General features: G+C 47.0%; 1 non-coding gene and 3 pseudogenes across 1 annotated transcript; 1 reads left to right on the top strand and 3 right to left on the bottom strand.

The window, feature by feature from the left end:
- The first annotated feature begins 409 nt into the window (after positions 1-409).
- LOC125990713 (U2 spliceosomal RNA) lies at positions 410-617 on the top strand (annotated as a pseudogene).
- A 4612-nt stretch (positions 618-5229) lies between these two features.
- On the bottom strand, positions 5230-5314 carry LOC125990716 (U5 spliceosomal RNA; annotated as a pseudogene).
- Positions 5315-6616: 1302 nt separating this feature from the next.
- On the bottom strand, positions 6617-6768 carry LOC125990709 (U1 spliceosomal RNA; annotated as a pseudogene).
- A 4028-nt stretch (positions 6769-10796) lies between these two features.
- trnat-agu (transfer RNA threonine (anticodon AGU)) lies at positions 10797-10869 on the bottom strand. The gene has a single exon. It is a non-coding gene; the product is annotated as a tRNA-Thr (tRNA).
- Between the last annotated feature and the right edge of the window lie 7231 nt (positions 10870-18100).

The raw sequence follows: 18100 nt of genomic DNA, 5'->3' as shown, positions 1-18100 counted from the left end.
AGTAATTACCAAGAGAAAGCCTTCACAGTTTAACTATTTAATGTATGCCAAAATGATTGATGCACAGCTGTGGAGCCCTTTCTGCGAGATGCAGAAGAAGGTTCCTCTCCCAGCGCCAAGGTTCCTGCTCTTATACTACTCTGGCCGCCTTCCTGCAAGGAGGCGACTGCCTAGCCTGTGTGATAATGTGTGACCTTGTCATCTTAACCGAGAGCGACTTCTACATATGTGCAAAGGGTTTCATAGAGTAGAGAAAGCTAATAAAGCAAGAGAAGTGTTACAGCGATATAATGGCATAGCTCAAGCTCCCTAGCTAATCACATGTGCCAAAGAGGCCTATTCTAACAAACCGTTGGTGAGAATGGGTAGACGGGGAAGCCTGTAAGCGAGTCCCTCACTCGCATACTCCATCGCTTCTCTGCCTTTTGGCTAAGATAAAGTGTAGTATCTGTTCTTGGGTTTGGGGGATTAAGAGAGCTGACCGTAGAAGAGAGAATTTTAACCATAAAAGTGGTGATTTTACCCTTGCTTTTACTAATCAGTTCTGTTTTCATCCCAGCAAGTAAGTTGCTTTTAGAATTGGACCGAGCCATTTTTTACTTCACCTGGAAATCCAAGTCAGAGGGACTGAAGAGGGACACCATGAAGAAAAAGAAAAAAAAACAGAGGAGAAGGAGTCCCGAACTTAAAACTCTTCCTCGGAAGCAGATATGTTGCCCTGCACCTGCGAAGCGCGCTCGTTACACCAAATGCATCGAAAAGCCAAGCAATGACACGATTCTGGATGGGCTCATACTGTCACGGTCGGGTGGTGGAGCATGGAGCAGGACGACCAAGTGCAGCTCGGACCAGGGTTTATTGAAGCAACTCAAAATACAGACTCGGTAAACTGACATGACTTAAACAATAACTTGACTGACTGACCGGGACGTGGAACAAGAAGACAGCAGGACATGACGGCACCAAGACAGGACGACACACCGAACGACAGGAACCAAAACCAATGACCAAAACCAATGACCAAAACCAATGATCCGACAGGGAGAGAGGGGCAGACAGGACTTTTATACACGACAGGTAACGAGAGGCAGGTGGGAACAATCACACTGATCATGGGCACACAGGAGGGGAGGGGCGAGCACACAGACAGAAACCAAGACAGACACATAGTGGAGCAGGGCGAGACGTGACACATACCTCCGGAAACTAAAGCTAATACCCATCGACCAATGAATTCCTGTGTCTTTTAACGCGCCACCTTCTTATTTCTTCACCAAAAAGTTTTTGAAGAACTTTAAATTAGAGCAAGAAAATAGTGACATTTTAACAAGTCACAGATCTATGATCTCTGTCGTACAGCGGGAAGTGGTTTGTCCAGTGCTCGGACCCGCATTCGGCGAGCCCACAACAGTTTGGCACAACGTCAACCACCCCGCCCTCTCGAAACAAACTTGTTGGGACCTGTCGTGGATGGTGGCCCATGATGGCCTCCCAGTCAGGTCCGTTATGCACTCCCGGGGCATATCAGCGCTCTCAACGTGCCCCCGACCTGGCTGTGGCGCCCAGGAGTCAGTGTGGCACCTGCTCAGGTAGTTCATGGCTGCCGTATACCTGTGGGCGACCTGCAGTTCCCGGCAAGGGAAGTGTTGAATGCAGACATCAACATCTCAACAGACCCTTCGCACCCAGGTTGCAGCCTGTTTGAACTACTCCCCTCCGGACGCCGTTATAGAGCTCTGTACACTAAAACCAGCAGACACAGAGACAGCTTCTTCCCCCAGGCTGTCGCTCTGATGAACTCACACCACTCTTAGAGTCTCAGAGTCATTACTGTGCAATAACATCCCGCTTTCCACACCTTTTTTGTTTACACTGTTTGTACTATGTGTCCTCTCTGCATCCATTGCAGCCTGGTCATCCTCGAAGAGGGACCCTCCCATCTGTGGTCTCTTCTCAAGGTTTCTCATTTCCCCTAGCTGGAGTTATGAGTTTTTCCTTGCCCTCTTGGGAGTTTAAGATCAGTTTAAGATCAGGGGATGTTTGAGAATATCTTTCATTTTTCACATGTTGTTGTTAGTCACCTAAATGTTGAACAGAGGCTGTGATTTACCGAAGTCAAATTCCTTGTTTGGCACGCTCAAACATGGCGAATAAAAAACTCTTGAATCTTGAATCTTGAACCTTGTACTCTATGGGGTGAGCCCGTTGAAAATCAAGCAAGAAGACTTTACAAAGCAGTGGCTCACTTTTGCTGCCATCAAAGACGCCATGTGGACTTCCAGAAATTTGCTGGTAAGGAGGCACAGACAGACAAGGAAATGATGGAATTGGGCTAAAATGGTGCACGAAAACAGTGTGTATTCACCTTTATATTTTGCTTCATGTAGCCTTATCAAAATGAATAAAACTTCTCTCTGTATGTGCATTCACGTGTAACATTGAAGGAGGTAGATATTTTGTTTCAATATTTAAATAAATACCATCATTGTCTATTAAGACACTAAAGGTTGATGGAACATTTTTTGTAGGGCTGCTGTGTTTTAACAAGGAAAGACTCATGTGCTTATGGATGAAGACGACTTGTACTTGTGATTGTGCTTGTGAACAGTAAAGAGGAGTGCTTGTGCAATTGACAGGGTTGGTTATTGTTTTTTATTTAAAAACAATATTTTTTGCCAAATTACAATAGACTGGCATGTGCCAATTCAAATGGGTCCCACCAGAAGTTAAACTGCATTGATAAACGAAGCCCCTTCGTTAGTCATCACTTTACCGTGGAGGAGGGGTTTGCACGCCCCAATGATCCTAGCAGCCATCTTGTCTGGGGCTTCATGCCCCTGGTAGGGTCATCCATGGCAAACGGATCCTAGGTGAAGGGCCAGACAAAGCACGGCTCTCACAAGCCCCTTATGAAGAAAAACATAAATGGATTTTGTTTTCCCTCGCCCGGACGCGGGTCACCGGGCCCCACATCTGGAGCCAGGCGTGGAGGTGGGGCTCGAAGGCGAGCGTCTGGTGGCCAGGCCTTCGCCCACGGGGCCCGGCTGGGCACAGCCCGAAAAGGAAACATGGGTCCCCCTTCCCATGGGCTCACCACCTGCCGGAGGGGCCAAAGGGGTCGGGTGCAGTGCAAAATGGGCGGCGGAAAAAGGCAGGGACCTTGGCGGACCGATCCCTGGCTGCAGAAGCTGACTCTTGGGACATGGAATATCGCCTCTCTGACTGAAAAGGAGCCCGAGCTGGGCGTGGGAGGAGTTTGGCGAGGCCATGGAGAATGACTTCCGGATGGCTTCGAGGAAATTCTGGTCCACCATCCGGCGTCTCAGGAGGGGGAACCAGTGCACCGTCAACACTGTTTACACTGGAGATGACGTGCTGCTGACCTCGACACGGGACGTCGTGAGTCGGTGGGGAGAGTACTTTGAAGACCTCCTCAATTCCACCGACACGCCTTCCATTGTGGAAACAGGGCCTGGAGACTCTGAGGTGGACTCTCCAATCTCTGGGGTCGAACTCACTGAGGTAATCAAAAAAGTCCTCTGGGGCATGGCCCCGGGGGTGGATGAGATCCGCCCAGAGTTTTTAAAGGCTCTGGATGTTGTGGGACTATCATGGCTGACACGCCTCTACAGCATTGCGTGGACATCGGGGACGGTGCCTCTGGATTGGCAGACTGGGGTGGTGGTTCCCCTCTTTAAGACGGGAGACCGGAGGTTGTGTTCCAACTATAGGGGAATCACACTCCTCAGCCTCCCTGGTAAGGTCTATTCAGGGGTGCTGGAGATGATGGTCTGTCGGCAGGTCGAACCTCGGATTAAGGAGGAGCAGTGTGGCTTTTGTCCTGGCCATGGAACAGTGGACCAGCTCTACACCCTGGGCAGGATCCTCGAGGGGGCATGGGAGTTCGCCCAACCTGTCCACATGTGTTTTGTGGACTTGGAGAAGGGGTTCAATCGTGTCCTTCGGGAAGTTTTGTGGAGGGTGCTTCGGGAGTACGGGGTGCTGAGCCAACTGATAAAGGCGGTTTGGTCCCTGTATCACCAATACCAGAGTTTGGTCCGCATTTCTGGCAGTAAGTCAGATTCTTTCCCAGTGAGGGCTGGACTCTGCCAAGGCTGCCCTTTGTCACCGATTCTGTTCATAATGGTTATGGACAGAATTTCTACACGCAGCCAAGGCGTTGAGGGGGTCCAGTTCTGGGACCTCAGCATTGCGTCTCTGCTTTTTGCAGATGACGTGGTGCTGTTGGCTTCTTCAAGCCGTGATCTCCAGCTCTCACTGGGGTGGTTCGCAGCCGAGTGTGAAGCGGTCGGGATGAGGGTCAGCACCTCCAAATCCGAGGCCATGGTCCTCGGTCGGAAAAGGGTGGGATGCCCTCTCCGGATCGGGGATGAGATCCTGCCCCAAGTGGAGGAGTTCAAGTATCTTTGGGTCTTGTTCACGAGTGAGAGCAGGATGGAGCGCGAGATCGACAGGCGGTTTGGTGCAGCGTCGGCAGTAATGCGAACTCTGTACTAATCCGTCGTGGTGAAGAGAGAGCTGAGAAAAAAGGCAAAGCTCTCAATTTACCGGTCGATCTACGCTCCTACCCTCAACTATGGTCACGAGCTTTGGGTCGTGACCGAAAGAACGAGATCCAGAATACAAGCGGCCGAAATGAGTTTCCTCTGCAGGGTGTCCGGGCTCTCCCTTGAGAAGCTTGGTCATCCGGGAGGGACTCGGAGTAGAGCCGCTGCTCTTCTACGGTGAGAGGAGCCAGATGAGGTGGCTCAGGCATCTCATCAGGATGCCTCCTGGACGCCTCCCTTTGGAAGTGTTCCGGACATGTCCCACCGGTAGGAGACCTCGCGGGCGATCCAGGACGTGCTGGAAAGACTATGTCTCTCGGCTGGCCTGGGAACGCCTTGGGATTCCCCGGGTTGAGTTGGATGAAGTGAGAGGGAAGCCTGGGAGTCCCTCCTAAAGCTGTCTCCCCCTCGACCCAACCCGGATAAGCGGAATAGGATGGATAAATGGATGGATGATAAACGAGGTTTTAAACGTGATTGTCTGTCTGCACTCGGCATAATTTCTCTGTTTATGTGAACATGTTCACACGTGCCGGTATAAATTATGTGAACGTATGATTGTTGCACGGAGTATGATATAGGCGGCTATCCGTTGCAATATTGATATTCTTTCGCAGAGCATCAACAAATTGAGATATACTCTTATTGTTCCTCTCCACGGAAATGGTATACTCTTTATTGTTCCTCTCCACAGAAATCTTTAGTAAAAGGCGAAAGATTTATTCGATCTGAAGAGAAACGAGTGATCTGAAAATCTGAGTCAAAACGGGCCACCCCACTGCTGGTCTCACTAAATTCACAGGCGGTCTCACACTCAAATTGCAGCAACCATTCCTTCTAATACAAACAATAGAAGTTGATGGATTTACTATACTTACAAGGACTCAAGCAAAATAGAATGTTTAAACGAGTATTTTGTGTTCATTAATGTCTCACTTACTTTAAACATTGTTGGCGCACAGGATTGTAGGTATCTGATCGAACACTGATGGCGCTCGTTCTTTCAATTATATTGGGCGTCTATTTTGATTATTGATGGTAAAAACAGTTGTATGTCTTGGTACGTGTACTTTTGGTCTGAGAGAACGGGAAATGATCCCATCCCTGTGTTTTATTTGAAAATTTGTAATTTCATAACTTTATTCAACACAAATCGGGAAACAAAATACGATCGTAATTTCTCAAATGATTTTTCAAACTTCGGAAATGCTCTATGTCTCCCTTGTGTCGCAAATAATTGAGGCTTTTGACGTTGCTGGCATGGTTTGGAGTGTAATTCACCTCCACTGCGTTGGTGGCGTTTGATATTTGACATTAGAAAATATTTCTGTCATTTTACTTTAGAAAGTAAAAGTTGTTTTCTAGAAATCCATACTTGTGATGTATGAGGAACAACAATCGGGCGCATTCTTAAAAAGACAGACCTACAGCCGACAAAAAGGTTTTGATACGTTCATATCATATGACGAGTCAGGAACGTGGTAATTACATATTATTTTGCATTTGCTAATTTGGTGAATACAGTTTAACGAGCAAATGCACAGTGTTAGAGATTCGCTCAGTCCAACTTATTTTGCAAGAACCACACGGGAGACGAGTAAGTCCCTTTAGACACCTGCAGGTGGAGAGTCCATTCGTCGCTGTGCGTACAGCGATGTTCGAATGGAGGTCTGACTCTCGCCTCCTGCAAGAGCATTTTTATTAAGAGAAACAGGGTGGGGGTAAGAGTGGACTGAATAGAGAAAGCCCTTGACCTCTAGTCAAAACATAGCAAGGGGTGTTTTACGACTTTGTGTAGGATGGGACACGCTAGGTGATTTATCACAGGTTGCATTCCAACATAAGCATAAAACTAATCTAGCTAGGTTATTTATTACAGGCTGCATTCCAACATAATCATACGATAAGAATAATCTGGAGAACCCTGACACACAGTTCCAGAGTACAGTTAATTACATAATCAAAAGCGTTCAGTGTGTCACAGCATCGCAGACTTAAACTCCATGTGCATACTACTGCGCTTAATTTTTGTTTTCATCAGAAAGACCAGAGGAGAGCGCGAACACAGTCCCCCACTACCAGAAATAATAGAGTCAAGATTCACACAGTAGGGGAATTTGCAGAGGTCAGCACAACCGTAGTGCAATGGCTGAGCCTCACATGGGGTGAACCACCTTCTTGATCATGGGCCGACGTCTTTACCGCACACGGCATTTTCAGTCACGGGCTTAATTGCTAAAAACGTGTGGCACACATACACACTCAGTGGATGAAACAGGATTCGTAGAACTGTTTAAGTCAAAGTCAAAGTCAAAGTCAGCTTTATTGTCAATTTGTCCACATGCCGAAGACATACAAAGAAACCGAAATTTCGTTCCCCCCTATCCCATGGTGACAAGACATGGCCCACAACAGACAAACAAGTAAACAAGTATAACAAAAGCGTGCTGAATAAATAATGAATAAATAACACAACAAATAAATAAATAAATAAGAGGAGCAAAAAAAGGAGCAAGTGTGCGTACAGCAGACATTCCAGAAAATAGCGCAACAGTGCCGCACGCTACGCAGAAGGGGGTAGCGAGTTCAGGGCCCTAACAGCCTGGAGAAAGAAGCTGTTGGCGAGTCTGGTGGTGCGGGAGCGCAGGCTCCTATACCTCTTCCCAGAGGGCAGAAGGTCAAACAAAGAGTGAGCCGGGTGACTCACATCTCTGGCAATCGAGGTTGCCTTGCGGGCGAGATGGGAGGTGTAAATGTCCTTCAGGGAGGGGAGCGAAGCACCAATAATCTTACCAGCCGTATTCACTATGCGCTGCAGGGCCTTCAAGTTCTGTTCAGTGCAGTTACCACCCCAGACAGCGATGCAACTGGTGAGGACGCTCTCAATGGTGCCACGGTAGAATGTAGACAGGACTGCCTGAGGAGCACATGCACGCCTGAGCTTCCGCAGGAAGTACAGGCGGCGCTGAGCTTTCTTTGCCAGTGACGAGGTGTTTGCGGACCAGGAGAGGTCCTCACTGATGTGCACCCCCAGGAACTTGGTGCAGCTCACCCACTCCACCACAGCACCGTCGATGATCAGCGGCAGGTGTGTTGTGTGACCCTTCCGGAAGTCAACAACGATTTCCTTGGTCTTATTGACGTTCAGCAGGAGGTTGTTGTCCCTGCACCACATGGTCAGAAGGTCAACTTCCGACCTGTACCGAGTCTCGTCGCCCTTCGTGATGAGACCCACCAGAGTCGTGTCGTCCGCAAACTTCACTATGCGGTTGTCGCTGTAGGTCGCAGTGCAGTCATGCGTCAGCAGGGTGAAGAGCAATGGACTAAGCACGCAGCCCTGGGGGCCCCCGTGCATGCATTGCCTTTTTTAACCTGAGAACCCTAAAACTGTATGAATTTGTATTTATTGAAAACGTCCAACATTACCACTGAATAATATTTTTTTTCCTGAACAAGTTTTGAAAATGACAAATATATCAAATAACAATAACATAAACAGTTCACCGCCACACAGCCCCAAGCACCGGCATCGACTTCCAGGCGTGTGGCAGCGTGGACTTCCATGCCTGGAGGTGGCACTTCCAGCCACAGAGGTCGAAGAGAGCTCCATAGAATAGGACCGGGTGTGCGTGAAACATATAATAGTTTTTCAAACCTTCTGTGTCACTCCAAATCATTAAATCCTTCAAACTAGTGGTAGAGTGTCCGCCCTGAGACTGGAAGGTTGTGGGTTCAAACCCCGGCCGGGTCATACCTATAAAAATGGGACCAATTGCCTCCCTGCTTGGCACTCAACATTAAGGGGTGGAATTGGGTGTTAGATCACCAAATGATTCCCGAGCGCGGCACCGCTGCTGCTCACTGCTCCCCTCTCCCCCAGGGGATGGATCAAAATCACACGGGGATGGGTTGAATGCAGAGGACAAATCTCACCACACCCAGATGTGTGTGTGATGATCATTGGGAAAAAAAAACTCTCCGTCCTCTGTGTCACTTACAAGCAAAGCCACTAAAGATGCCGGTAGTACATGGGGCCCTTCGTCATCTTCGTCATCCCGTGATCGAATCCTTTGTCCTTTAAGTAAACAACCGCCGCGCCGCTGATGTCACTTGCAGTTCAAACTACAGTAATCCCTTGCTACATCACGGTTCGTTTATCCATTTTTCGTTTTTTTTTTTATTTTGAAAATTTGTGACAAAAAAATCACGTATAAGTTGCTCCTCAGTATAAGTCGCCCCCCCACCCAAACTATGAAAAGAAACGTGACTTATAGTCCAGAAAATACGGTAATGACAACACACAATACAACAAAACACAACACAACAATACTTACCTTTCCTTTAAAATCTTTTTCTCTACCTAACACAGACAGATAATGGGAGAATGTGTCACAATGTGAAGGAGATGTATTGGGTAATGCAGAAACAAAATAAAAACTATTATTTAATGTTAGACACATTATCCACTACTTTCCTCTTGACATTCATTAAATTGACAACGAAGGGACTTGAACCCCTTAATCTTCTGATCCAGTCAGTTAACTCCACTTGAATCTAGGCTGTAGATTTACTGTATATGCTCAAAAATCATTGCACTGCTATCACTTGTCAGAATTTCCTGTATGGCTATCTGGCCTAATGGATAAGATTTCAAATCTAAACAGGTATTCATGTCTAGTGTATCATCAAATTGAAAGAGGAAAATATGTCACGGTCGGGTGTGGAGCATGGAGCAGGACGACCAAGTGCAGCCCGGACCAGGGTCCACCGAAGCAACTCAAAATACAGACTCGGTAAACTGACATGACCTAAACAATAATTTGACTGACCAGGACGTGAAACAAGAAGACAGCAGGACACGACGGCACCAAGACAGCACGCCAACACCGAACGACAGCAACCAAAACCAAAACCAATGATCCGACAGGGAGAGAGGGGCAGACAGGACTTTTATACACGACAGGTAACGAGAGGCAGGTGGGAACAATCACACTGATCATGGGCACACAGGAGGGGAGGGGCGAGCACACAGACAGAAACCAAGACAGACACATAGTGGAGCAGTTGGGGGCGAGACGTGACAAAATATAGGTAAACTGTTTTTGTGCTGTTTTGATCTTTGTTGTGGTGACCCCAAATGTCAGTGACAAAAGCCAAAAGAAAGAGGCACATTTTTCATCTGATGTACAATTTTTAATTTGTTTCTCTTGACTCCAGTTGAGCAACCTGTGCTTGCTGATATTCACAATCCCTGCTTACTTTGCTGCCCTACCCCTTAAAAGAAGAAAAAGTTATTTTAGTCTGAGCAACCTGCTCCCTACTGAAAATAGGGTTTTCAACTAAGGTTTCCAACTAGGACTAGGGTTTCCAACTAGGGCTAGAGTTAGGGTTAGGGCTAGTTTGGACTAGGTATATAAAAAGTCTGCCCCACCTGAGGACCGAACTCTTGACCTTTAGATTGTGAGACTGGCATGCTAGCACCTGCATTAATGAGGCTGTGCATTTACAGTTTTACAATTCTTTTTTACTGTAAAATTGATCCAACCACCGGCCATTTCAATCAAACTGAACTTCACAGAAAGATAAAGTGACTTTTAGTCTGAGCATTCTGAAACTAGGGTTTCCAACTCGGGTTAGGGAAGCCAACTAAGGTTTCAAATTGTGGCCAGGGTTTCCAACTGGGGCTTCCAACGAGGATGAGGGTTTCCAATTCGGGCTAGAGTTAGGACTATATAAAAGTGTGCCCTGTGTGAGGGTCGAATTTACGACCTCCAGATTATGAGACTGACACACTACCACTTCCGCGAACGAGGCTATGCATTTGCAATTTGTGCAATTGTTTTTTACTGTAAAATTGATTCAACCACCGCCCATTTTGATCAAACTTAACTAGGCTAGGGCTAGGATTTCCAACTAGGACTAGGGTTTACAGGTAGGGCTAGATTTAGGGTTGGAATATATATAAATCATGCACCGTGTGAGGATCAAACTCTCGACTTTCAGATTACGACACTGACGCGCTACCGCCTGCGCCAACGAGAATTTGTGGCACCTGTCTTAAAATTCTATTTTACTGTAAAATTGATTCAACCACCGGCCATTTCCATCAAACTGAACTTCATCAAAAGAAAAAGGTACTTCTGTCTGACCATTCTCAAAGTTGGGTTTCCAACTGGGGCTAGGGTTTCCAACAAGGGCTCGAGTTAGGGTTAGGACTAAATAAGACATAGCCCCGTGTGAGGGTTGAACTCACGACTTTCAGTTTACTAGACTGACGCGCTACCGCCTGCGCTACCGAGGCCATGAATAGTTGGTTTTACAGAGCTATTTTACTGTAAAATTGATTCAACCACTGGCCATTTCAATTAAACTCAACTTCACAGACAGTAAACCTTATTCTATGTCCATCCATCCATTTTCTGAACCGCTTAGTCCCCACGGGGGTCGCGGGCGTGCTGGAGCCTATCCCAGCCGTCATCGGGCAGTAGGCGGGGGACACCCTGAACTGGTTGCCAGCCAATCGCAGTGCACACAGAGACAGACAACCAATCGCACTCACACTCACACCTAGGGACAATTTGGAGTCTTCAATCGGCCTACCAAGCATGTTTTTGGAATGTGGGAGGAAACCGGAGTGCCCGGAGAAAACCCACGCGGGCCCGGGGAGAACATGCAAACTCCACACAGGGAGGGCCGGAGGTGGAATCGAACCCGCACCCTCCTAACTGTGAGGCGGACGTGCTACCCAGTGCGCCACCGAGCCGCCCCTTATTCTATGTATTATTTATTATTCTTTTCTATACTGTCAGAAAGGTTTTGGTTTCTGATTTCTTTTTTGTTGTGCTGACTCCCCCCCAATCTCCATTTTCAGTGCAACAAAGTGACAAAAACCAAAAGAAAAAATGCTTTCTCTATTGCACACTAGAGCCAGCATTTCCAACTAGGGCTAGGGTTTCCAACTAGGGTTCCAACTCCGGGTAGGGTTTCAAACTAGGAATTCCAACTGGGGCAAGGGTTTCCAATTAGGGTTTCCAACTCGGGCTGGGGTTTCCAACTAGAGACAACATTGGACAGCTGCCACTTGTTGGGAACCTTTAAATGTTTAGTCTTATCAATGAATGTGTTTCAGAGGCCAGATTTAAAACGTGGCTTCTGGTTTTCATGAACCAAACCCATTAAAAAAAGTGAAAGAATGAAACAGTTCTTATTAGGAGAAGCCTGGTTAGCTCAGGTGGTAGAGCATGCAAGTCTTAATCTCAGGGTTGTGGGTTCTATCCCCATATTGGGCAGCCCACACTTGTCGGGAACCTTTGATTCTTTAGTCTTATCAATAGATGTGTTTCAGAGGCCACACTTAAAACATTTCTCTATTTCCCCTAACCCATTCAAAAAAAATGAAAAAATGAAACAATTCCAAGGTCGAAAAGCCTGGTTAGCTCAGTGGGGAGAACATGCGACTCTTAAACTCAGGGCCGTGGGTTCGGTTCCCACATTGGGCATCCTTGCTTGTTGGGAACCGTTAAACAGTCTTATCAAGGCCACACTGAAAACATGGAGTATTTCACATGGCGATGTGGCCTAATGGATAAGGCACCTGACTTCGGATCAGACGATCCCTTTCATAGTCAATTTAACGTGTCATGCTTTGAAATCAAAAACTTGACTTCAGTCTGAACCAACTCTTGACTGATTGATTGAACTTTATTCATCCCACAGCAGGGAAATTCACTTGTCACAGCAGCGCATATCAGTGCAATAATAATACGAGTGCAAGAATAAAACAAGTGCCAGAATTACAAAAAAGGGTAAATAACAGACAAGGATAAACACAAGTGCTGCTAGTAGAGACGAAACACATTCATTTTATCAGGCGGCATGCATGTTGTAAAGTCTGACAGCAGAGGGAATGAAGGACCTGAGGAACCGTTCCTTCCTACACCGAGGGTGCAAAAGTCTGCCGCTAAAGGAGCTGCTCAGGAACCGCACACTCTCATGGAGGTGGTGAGAGGTGTTGTCCATGATGGATTTAAGCTTAATCAACGTCCTCCTCTCACCCACAACCTCAATGGAGTCCAGGGGACAGCCCAGAACAGAGCTCGCTCTTCTGAGCATCTTATTCAGTCCCCCCCTGTCCCGGTCACTACTGCCCCCACCCCAGCAGACCACAGCGTAGATGATGGCCGAGGCCACCATAGAGTCATAGAAGGTCCGGAGGAGAGCCCTGCACACACCGAAGGACCTCAGTCTCCTCAGCAGATGGAGGCGACTCTGGCCCTTTTTGTACAGGATATGGGTGTGATCAGTCCAGTCCAGTCCAGTTTGTTGTTAAGGCGAACACCCAGGAATTTGTAGTTCTCCACTACCTCACTGTCCGATCCCTGGATGTTCATTGGAGTGAAGATGGGTGCTGTCCTCCCGAAGCTCACAATCAACCCCTTCGTCTTGCTGGTGTTGTTCACCTGATGCTGGTTGAGCTCACACCAGCTGACAAAGTCCTTGATGACCAACCTATATTCCAGATCGTTCCCCTCTGCGACATTTCAAACAATGGCCATGTCGTCGGAGAACTTCTGGATTTGGCAGTGTGCGGTGTCGTGGGTAAAGTCTGACGTGAACAGGGTGAAAAGGAAAGGAGCACCCTACCCTGGGGGACACCAGTGCTGCAGTGCACCACGTCGGACTCACTGCGATGTAACCTCACAAACTGCGGCCGGTCGGTGAGGAAGTCCGTTGTCCATGCAGTCAGGCACTGGTCCACACCCGCCTTCTCCATCTTCACCCTAAGCAGTGACGGCTGGATGGTGTTAAAAGCGCTGAAGAAAACAAAGAACATGATCTTCCCAGTGCTCCTGTTGTCCTCCAGGTGAAGCAGTGTTCTGTGCAGTAAATAAATCAATGCATTGTCCACCCCAACACCAGGCAGGTAAGCAAACTGCAGGGGGTCCAGCTGCGCTCCCACTAGTGAACGCAGGTGACCCAGGATGATCCTCTTCATAGTCTTCATCAGGTGGGAAGTCAAGGCAATAGGCCTGAAGTGGTTAGGCTCCTTGGGGCATGGCACCTTTGGTACAGGGACCACGCAGGAGGTCTTCCACAGTACTGGGACCTTGTTCAGGCTCAGGCTTAGGTTGAACAGGTACCTGACCACACCACTCAGCTGGTCCGCACAATCCCTGAGCAGTCTCGGCCAGATGCCGTCTGGGCCCGGGGTCTTCCCTGCTTTGATCTTTCTGAAGTGAACCTGAAGATCTGTAAAGAAGAGGGGGATGTCGGAAGACCGGGGTGATGGAGTGGAGACAGGAGACAGAAGAGTGACTCCGGGGGAGGGGGTTGGTGAGCTGGCGGGGGGGCTGGAGTGTCGAAGGTGGTAGAAAAAGATGCGGAGCGAGGTGAAGGGGTGGGGGGGAGGCGGAATCAAATCTGTTGAAGAACAGATTGAGTTCATGCACCTGTTGGATTTTGTCCACAATTTAGGGAGCGCACTATCTGCGCCTCACGGCAAAAGTCATTGCCAATCACCAGTTATCCAATTTACTCACTGTGTGCTCGTTTGATTTCTTCAGATTTAGGAAAATGCTAAGACACTGAAGCAGAAATTAGACTTACACAGGTTGGTTGAGTTCAATCACAATTCTTGTTCAGAAAGCTCTGTCTTCAGGAAAGTACAATACAGCGCTGGGCCTTTCAAGAGCGCAAAGTCTCCATTCAGAAAAGGCCACCTTCAAGGTTCTTTGGTCAGCTTATATTCAGTCGGCCAGTGTGGGCCGAGTTTGATGGGTGATGAGTCTTTGGGGTGGGGCAAGTTCACAGGAGAGTTTGATTCCATGGGAGTGGGTGCTGGTTCGGTGAGAGCTGGTTCCGTGGGGTTGGGTGCTGATTATGGGAGATTCGATTTGTGGGGGCTGTTGTTGTCCTTTCCGTCTTTCAGCCTTGACGATCGTCTTTGGCTTGGCTGTCTCCCTCTGGCACCTGCTGGTTTTATCTCCAAGTGACCTTCCTGTAAACATTCTTGCACATATACTGTTCCACCTCATCCATTCATCATTCTTTCAATTTTGTCATTTTGTACGGAATTATGTGAGCTTTTGGCTGTGACATCATCTACCTATTTATTAATGTTCCCTGACCATGCAAAGTTTGTACTCACCACTTACCATGTTTTTGTTTGTTTGTTCTTTTGATCTCCATGTACTTGCTTACGTCATCATATTCTTAGTTTAATCATGCTTTCAACCATATCTTTTCTTTGTTAGGCAAAATATTTCCCTCTGTCCAGAACGTTCAGTAGTAATCGAAAACTGGTGTCTAGAATTAGTCAAAACATAAGATACAATCAAGTACTGAACATTTTTAGACGACTTTGGCAGTGTCCGTGATTTAGAAAATCATCAGGCATGCATTGAACAGTTCCTTAAGGGTCATTAAGCTATTCAGGCAATATATCAAAAAACATTTGTTATTTCAAAGTGCTCAGAAATATATATATCAGATCATAAAGTTATAAAAACCTTTCTCATTACCACTTATCAAAAATGTCTAGTTATGTCTTCTTTATTGATTTGGTGTGTAGGTATAATTATATGTTTAAAATGTTTCTTTTATTTATTTAATATGTGAATATACTTGTCTGCTTATGTACTTTATTCAATGAGGTTTGAGCCAGGGCTGTGGACTCGGTCGGATTTTTGCACCGAGTCCGGCCTCTTGACCACCGAGTCCGAGTCCGGGTCCCAGTCCGGCTGTCAATTTTTTCCGTTAATTCATGTGACTGCTTCGTCTTTAGTCAAGGCTAATTTAGATCAAAATCTATCAGAACGAACGCAACTGCTTTCACACTGGCTGGTTCGGCTTATATAGGATCCCTTGCTGAGAGGGCGGACGTAAAAGTGAGGCGACGTTCCAATCGGACGTCGGATCGATAACATTTTCCCTGCCCCACCGGAGTTGTGCTAGTTCATAACGTAGATCACTCGAGGCATAGTCATAAATGTACGGTTGACAATTTAACCGATAGAAGTGGATACATTGGAACATAACCTACACTCTAATATATTATTTGACATGGTATTAAATGCGTGGCTTTACAAAAATGGTCATTGAAGCCCACCCTTAGCCCTGAGTGCCATTGGCATGAGGCAAAACGCTTGAAAACACTCTTGCCCAATTAAATAACCATTCTGAAACACGGGACATGTAAGATAATATTTTTTAATCATTAATTACACCATTATAGCTCAGACATTTATCTAAACACAAATAATTAGTGACGACCCCACAACTATCGAAACACATCAATGATATAAGCTGGGTGACATAATCGTCCTTGACATTGGTACATAATGTAAACATTAGCCTAAGTGCAACTCAACGTGGCCGCATTGATCGTAAGCAGGGCTGTGGACAGTATTCCTACTCGCATTCTGAGCAGCATGATGAAAATAAAATTGAACGTGATTTTTTTATTGTCGGACTCGGTGGACTCGGTCAAAATCAGCACCGAGTCTGAGTCCGAGTCCGGCAAAAATGACAGAGTCCGACCGAGTCCGAGTCCCCGAGTCAGAGTCCAAGTCCAGGAATATAGGTACGTTTTGTGTGCCAAATCTTCATTACAGCCAATAGCAGATTTCTGATTAAAGGTACAAAAAGAAAAGCAATGACTATGTGTGTCCGCTGGTTCTTCTCTGCAACACAGGAAGTTTGCATTCACTACAGTTGTGCCCATCGGCAAAAGGCAGCCCCCAACTACCACATGAGTAGCCGACAGGCCTGTTCTAAAACAACTCACTGATGAGGACGTATTATTTTCAAGGAATGTTCTAGAAGTAATCGTTGTTAAAAAAAAAAACACATGATGGTGGTTCTTGGAGATCACTGTTTATATATACACACACAAATATATATATTGAGTCTAGGGAGACAAATACACCGCAAACTGTGGGTAGGTGTCAGGTGATGAGCCACAGAAAAAAATCACAGTTGCCACAGAAAGATGACAAGCCTCATTTTGAAGCAGATCTAAACATCAGGGATGAGAACGGCAAATGAAAAAAAAACACTGATATATTGATCAAAACCAGAGCACATTTCTTGGCTTGCTTATCCGAGTCGACAGCATAGACATGGAGACTTTCAAGGCAAGTTACCCCAAGTTGCGCAGCGGTCTGGGTTAGCTACAACAAACATACACCATAAAGGTCAAGCCAGGTGCCGTGCCATATTCAGTAAAAAAAAACAGGAGGATTCCACTACCACTGGTGGGTGAAGTCAAGAGAGAGCTCCAGCGCATGGAAGCTCTGGGCGTCATTAGTCGGGTGAAGGAGCCAACTGATTGGTGTGCCGGCATGGTGGTCGTGCCCCAAAAGGACAAAAGCAGCATTTGAAGACCTAAAGAAAGCTCTGTCCTCTCCTCCGGTGCTGGCTATGTATGACCCGGGCAGAGACACCAAAGTATCTGCTGATGTATCATCATATGGGTTGGGGGGCGTAATTCTTCAGAAATGAGGGGAAGGATGGAAGCCTGTGTCTTACGCATCACGGTCACTCACTCCAACTGAGCAACGATACACACAGGTGGAGAAGGAAGCTCTGGGCCTCACATGGGCCTCACATGGGCCTGTGAACGGTTTCGGGATTTCCTCATTGGAAAGGAGTTTTGCCTGGAGACCGACCATAAACCCCTTCTCATCCTGCTTGGAGCCCAAGCACTGGATCTTTTGCCACAGAGAATCCAGGGTTTCAGGATGAGGGTGATGCGCTACTCATACTCCATCGTGCACGTACCAGGAAAGTCGCTTTGGACAGCAGACACACTTTCACGTGCAACCTGTAAAATGACGCATGTCCACTGATGACCAGGAGCTGATGGAGAGCACAAACATATTTGTGGACTGTGTCACTGAGAGTCTACCTGTCAGCTCATCATATACAGAAAACCTGAAAGAGCAGTTGAAAGCCGACAGTGTCTGCTCGCGTGTCATGACCATGTGCATGGAAGGATGGCCAGCACATGCAAAACAGGAACCAGCGCTAAAAAATGACTGGCCGGAGCGAGCCACATTAACAGTGAAAGATGCTAAAGGACACACGACTGGTAATACCTTCCGCAATGAGGAACGACGTGCTGTTCAAATTACACGAAGGACACTTAGGTGTCCTGGAATGTAAATCACGTGCACGTCAATCTGTGTGGTGGCCGGGACTCAGCCAGCAAGTGAACAAAATGGTACTGAACTGCAGGACATGCATACAAGAGCGACACAACCCAAAAGAGGCACTCGTGCCATCAGGGTGCCCTGAAAGACCTTGGCAAAAGTTAGGAACAGACCTTTCTACACAAGAGGCAGAATAATCCTCTAAGGCAGTGGTTCTTAACCTTTTTGGAGGTACCGAACCCCATCAGGTCCATATGTGCATTCAACAAACCCCTCTTTGGGGGGCGAGTTAAACGAACCCCATCAGTTTCATGTGCACATTCACCGAACCCCTCTATATAGGGGGGGATGACATACCAGCAAATCAGTGTGACTTCTGCT

The sequence above is a fragment of the Syngnathus scovelli genome, chromosome 20, assembly GCF_024217435.2.
Source record: "Syngnathus scovelli strain Florida chromosome 20, RoL_Ssco_1.2, whole genome shotgun sequence".
In the NCBI taxonomy this organism is placed as follows: domain Eukaryota; kingdom Metazoa; phylum Chordata; class Actinopteri; order Syngnathiformes; family Syngnathidae; genus Syngnathus; species Syngnathus scovelli.
Note: the sequence above shows the minus strand (reverse complement) of the source record. Positions and strands in the feature narration are given on the sequence as shown.